The sequence below is a fragment of the Manis javanica genome, chromosome 14 (genome assembly GCF_040802235.1).
Source record: "Manis javanica isolate MJ-LG chromosome 14, MJ_LKY, whole genome shotgun sequence".
Classification (NCBI taxonomy): domain Eukaryota; kingdom Metazoa; phylum Chordata; class Mammalia; order Pholidota; family Manidae; genus Manis; species Manis javanica.
The window spans coordinates 37756298-37762394 of record NC_133169.1 but is presented as its reverse complement, the minus strand read 5'-3'; positions in this window follow the sequence as shown (position 1 = coordinate 37762394).

The following is a 6097-nucleotide window of genomic DNA, read 5'->3' as shown; positions in this document are numbered from 1 at the left end:
TCGGAGCTTGAATCTCACACTCACACTGACATCAGAAGAGAACCCTAATTCTTTCGGAAACCGTCTTTTCCGCACTGATTTTCTCTTACAGATAACCCTAAGCGTATCCCAGGCCCCTTTCACTGAACCGCCACCATCAGCATCGACGTCTGTCATTCCTCCCCATAATCCTGAAGCTCGTTCTGGACGCTGCCCTCATGTCAGAGTCGGATCAGTACTCTAACTGTCACTCAATCTGCAGCATACTCCTTACCTTACAACTAATGCTGACCCTATCCCTGGTACCGGGATCTGACACTTCACCTTCATCATTGTTGTGACCCTCACTTCACCTGAAACTTAAACTTATTCTTGCACTCACCCTCACATCAGAGGCGGATCCGAATTCTAACTGCAACCCTACCTCACCCATACTCCTTATCAAACCCATAACCCTACCCTAGATCTGAACCTTGAATCAGATTATTCACCTTCATCGTTGCTACCCACTATGACACCCTTAATGGTGTGACTCGATCTCACACTCGCCCTCAATTTAGAATTGCACCCTAATTCTGTCCATAACCATATTATCTGCATAAACCTGCATAGACCTTTCCTTACAGAAAACTCTAACCCTGGAACAGGTTCCTTTACCTGCATGCTCACCACCAGCATTGATGTCACCGATGCCATACCTTAATGATGAAGTCCAAACTGGCCTTCACCCACACGTCAGAGTAGGATCCTCTATCTAAACATAACCACATCCACGGCATAAACTAAAACAATTCCCTATCCCTAACCCTAGCACATACCTGTGGCCTGACCATCCATAATCTCCATGGATGTGACCCTTGCCTCATTGTCAGCCTGCGACTGAATTGGACAGTTGCCCTAACCTTGCAGAAGGACCCTCAGTCTAAACGTACCAATACCCTGCCCCTACGGCTTTCCAAAATCCTAACCCTAACCCTAGCCCTGGCTCGTGGTCCTGACACCTCACCTTGACCATTGACGTCAAACATGCCTCACCATAAACCTGATCCACCATCATGCACTCCCTTTCTCATCAGAACTAGAAGCCAACTCTATCCATAAAGCCACTGTCTCTGCATACCAGAGAGAACAAAAAATTTTAACTCTAAAACTGGTGCCTGGACCTATACACAAAGCGTCATTATCACAAACACCCAGGGATCTCCTCAACACGGAAACGCAAATTCACACTCGCACTCACATCAGAGGTAGACCCTAACCCTAATAATTAACTTATCCTTTCTGCACAACAGCCCTAACCTCTATATTCAAAGCCTAGCCATGACTCTTGGACCTGCCCCTTCACCATAACCGTTGGCATCACCTGCGCTTCATCGTAATCCTAATCTTCAATCCCGAACGTGCCCTCCCATCGGAGAGAAACTCGAAATTTTTCCATAAACCTATCCTTCTTCTACACCTTACAGAACACAATAAACTTACTCTAGCCCTCGGCATTTTACCTGATCCAAAACCAACAGCCTCAATGTCTGTCTTGCCGCACCATAAGCCTGAAGCTCAAGGTGGCCCTCGCCCTCACTTCAGGGTCAGATGCAAACTCTAAATGTTACTCCACATTCCTGTAAATCTTACTGAACACCTAACCCTAACCCTAGCGCGAAGCCTTGGACTAGATTCTTCACCTACAACATTGATGTCAACTAAGACACATCTTAACTCGGAGCATGAATTTCACATTCTCAATCACAACAGAAGAGAACCCTTATTCTCTCGGTAACCGTCTCTTCCGCAGAGATTTTCTCTTACACATAGACCTAACCCTCTCCCAGGACCCTTTCACTGAACCGCTACCATCAGCATCGATGTCTGTCATTCGTTCCCACAACCCTGAAGCTCGTTCTGGCCACTGCCCTCTTGTCAGAGTCGGATCAGAACGCTAAATGTCACTCAATTTTCCGCAGACTCCTTACCTTACAACTAATGCTAACCCTATCCCTGGTGCCAGGATCTGACACTTCACCTTCATCATTGATGTCACACTCACTTCACCTTAAACCTTAAACTTATTCTTGCACAAAACCTCACATCAGAGGTGGATCCGAATTCTAACTGCAACCCTATCTCACCCGTACTCCTTATCGAACACATAATCCTAACCGTAGATCTGACCCTTGAACCAGAATCTTCACCTTCACCGTTGCTATCAACTATGACTCCCTTAATCCTCTGACACGATCTCACACTCACACTCAATTCAGAATTTTTTGCAAATTCTGTCCATAACCATATTTTCTGCATAGACCTTTCCTTACAGAAAACCCTAACCCTAGCCCCGGATCCTTAACCTGAATGCTCACCGTCAGCATCGGTGTCACCGATGCCACATCTTGATGATGAAGTCCAAGCTGGCCTTCACCCACACGTCAGAGTAGGATGCTTAATCTAAACATAACCACATCCACCGCATAAACTTTAGACAATTGCCTAACCCTAACCCTAGCACATTCCTGTGACCTGAGCCTCCAAAATCATCATGGACGTCACCCTTGCCTCACTGCGACTCAATTGGACAGTTGCCCTAAACTTGGAGAAGGACCCTCAGTCTAAACGTACCAATTGCCTGCCCCTACAGCTTTCCAAAAACCTAACCCTAACACTACCCCTGGCTCGGGGTCCTGACACCTCACCTTGACCATTGACGTCATCCGTGCCTCACCATAAACCTGATCCACCATCTTGCGCACCCTGTCACATCAGACTCAGAAGCTATCTCTATCCGTAAAGAGAATGTTTCTGTATACCAGAGAGAACACAGAATTTTAACCCTGAAACTGATGCCTGGACCTGTATACAGAGTGTCAGCATCGGAGACACCCAGGGATCTCCCAACACAGAAACACAATTTCACAGTCACAGTCACATCAGAGCTAGACCTTAAGTCTTACAATTAACTTATTCTTTCTGTACTAGAGCCCGAACCAGTATTTCTAACCCTAGCCATGACTCTTGGACATGAACCTTAATCGTAACCATTGGCATCACTCACGCTTCATCGTAATCCTTTACCTCAATCCCGCACTTGCCCTCCCATCAGAGAGAAACCTGAAGCCTTTCCATAACCCTATCCTTCCTGTACACCTTACAGAACAAAACTTAACTTACTCTAGCCCTTGGGACTATACCTAAACCGACACCATCAGCTTCAACGTCTGTCATGCCGCACCATAAGCCTGAATCTCAAGGTCGCCGTCACCCGCACGTCAGGGACAGATGCGAACTCTAAATGTAACTGCATAATCCTGTCAATCGTACTGAACACCTAACCCTAACCCTAGTGCCAAGCCCTGGACTAGATTTTTCACCCGCAGCAATGATGTCAACTACGACACATCTTAATTCGGAGCTTGAATCTCACACTCACACTGACATCAGAAGAGAACCCTAATTCTTTCGGAAACCGTCTTTTCCGCACTGATTTTCTCTTACAGATAACCCTAAGCGTATCCCAGGCCCCTTTCACTGAACCGCCACCATCAGCATCGACGTCTGTCATTCCTCCCCATAATCCTGAAGCTAGTTCTGGACGCTGCCCTCATGTCAGAGTCGGATCAGTACTCTAACTGTCACTCAATCTGCAGCATACTCCTTACCTTACAACTAATGCTGACCCTATCCCTGGTACCGGGATCTGACACTTCACCTTCATCATTGTTGTGACCCTCACTTCACCTGAAACTTAAACTTATTCTTGCACTCACCCTCACATCAGAGGCGGATCCGAATTCTAACTGCAACCCTACCTCACCCATACTCCTTATCAAACCCATAACCCTACCCTAGATCTGAACCTTGAATCAGATTATTCACCTTCATCGTTGCTACCCACTATGACACCCTTAATGGTGTGACTCGATCTCACACTCGCCCTCAATTTAGAATTGCACCCTAATTCTGTCCATAACCATATTATCTGCATAAACCTGCATAGACCTTTCCTTACAGAAAACTCTAACCCTGGAACAGGTTCCTTTACCTGCATGCTCACCACCAGCATTGATGTCACCGATGCCATACCTTAATGATGAAGTCCAAACTGGCCTTCACCCACACGTCAGAGTAGGATCCTCTATCTAAACATAACCACATCCACGGCATAAACTAAAACAATTCCCTATCCCTAACCCTAGCACATACCTGTGGCCTGACCATCCATAATCTCCATGGATGTGACCCTTGCCTCATTGTCAGCCTGCGACTGAATTGGACAGTTGCCCTAACCTTGCAGAAGGACCCTCAGTCTAAACGTACCAATACCGTGCCCCTACGGCTTTCCAAAATCCTAACCCTAACCCTAGCCCTGGCTCGTGGTCCTGACACCTCACCTTGACCATTGACGTCAACCATGCCTCACCATAAACCTGATCCACCATCTTGCACTCCCTTTCTCATCCGAACTAGAAGCCAACTCTATCCATAAAGCCACTGTCTCTGCATACCAGACAGAACAGAAAATTTTAACTCTAAAACTGGTGCCTGGACCTACACACAAAGTGTCATTATCACAAACACCCAGGGATCTCCTCAACACGGAAACGCAAATTCACACTCGCACTCACATCAAAGGTAGACCCTAACCCTAATAATTAACTTATCCTTTCTGCACAACAGCCATAACCTCTATATTCAAAGCCTAGCCATGACTCTTGGACCTGCCCCTTCACCATAACCGTTGGCATCACCTGCGCTTCATCGTAATCCTAATCTTCAATCCCGAACGTGCCCTCCCATCGGAGAGAAACTCGAAATTTTTCCATAAACCTATCCTTCGTCTACACCTTACAGAACACAATAAACTTACTCTAGCCCTCGGCATTTTACCTGATCCAAAACCAACAGCCTCAATGTCTGTCTTGCCGCACCATAAGCCTGAAGCTCAAGGTGGCCCTCGCCCTCACTTCAGGGTCAGATGCAAACTCTAAATGTTACTCCACATTCCTATAAACTTACTGAACACCCAACCCTAACCCTAGCGCGAAGCCTTAGACTAGATTCTTCACCTACAACATTGATGTCAACTAAGACACATCTTAACTCGGAGCCTGAATTTCACATTCTCAATCACAACAGAAGAGAACCCTTATTCTCTCGGTAACCGTCTCTTCCGCAGAGATTTTCTCTTACACATAGCCCTAACCCTCTCCCAGGACCCTTTCACTGAACCGCTACCATCAGCATCGACGTCTGTCATTCGTTCCCACAACCCTGAAGCTCGTTCTGGCCACTGCCCTCTTGTCAGAGTCGGATCAGAACGCTAAATGTCACTCAATTTTCCGCAGACTCCTTACCTTACAACTAATGCCAACCCTATCCCTGGTGCCAGGATCTGACACTTCACCTTCATCATTGATGTCACACTCACTTCACCTTAAACCTTAAACTTATTCTTGCACAAAACCTCACATCAGAGGTGGATCCGAATTCTAACTGCAACCCTATCTCACCCGTACTCCTTATCGAACATATAACACTAACCCTAGATCTGACCCTTGAACCAGAATCTTCACCTTCACCGTTGCTATCAACTATGACTCCCTTAATCCTCTGACTCGATCTCACACTCACACTCAATTCAGAATTTTTCGCAAATTCTGTCCATAACCATATTTTCTGCATAGACCTCTCCTTACAGAAAACCCTAACCCTAGCCCCGGATCCTTAACCTGAATGCTCACCGTCAGCATTGGTGTCACCGATGCCACATCTTGATGATGAAGTCCAAGCTGGCCTTCACCCACACGTCAGAGTAGGATGCTTAATCTAAACACAACCACATCCACCACATAATATTTAGACAATTGCCTAACCCTAACCCTAGCACATTCCTGTGACCTGAGCCTCCAAAATCATCATGGACGTCACCCTTGCCTCACTGCGACTCAGTTGGACAGTTGCCCTAAACTTGGAGAAGGACCCTCAGTCTAAACGTACCAATTGCCTGCCCCTACAGCTTTCCAAAGACCTAACCCTAACACTACCCCTGGCTCGGGCTCCTGAGACCTCACCTTGACCATTGACGTCATCCATGCCTCACCATAAACCTGATCCACCATCTTGCGCA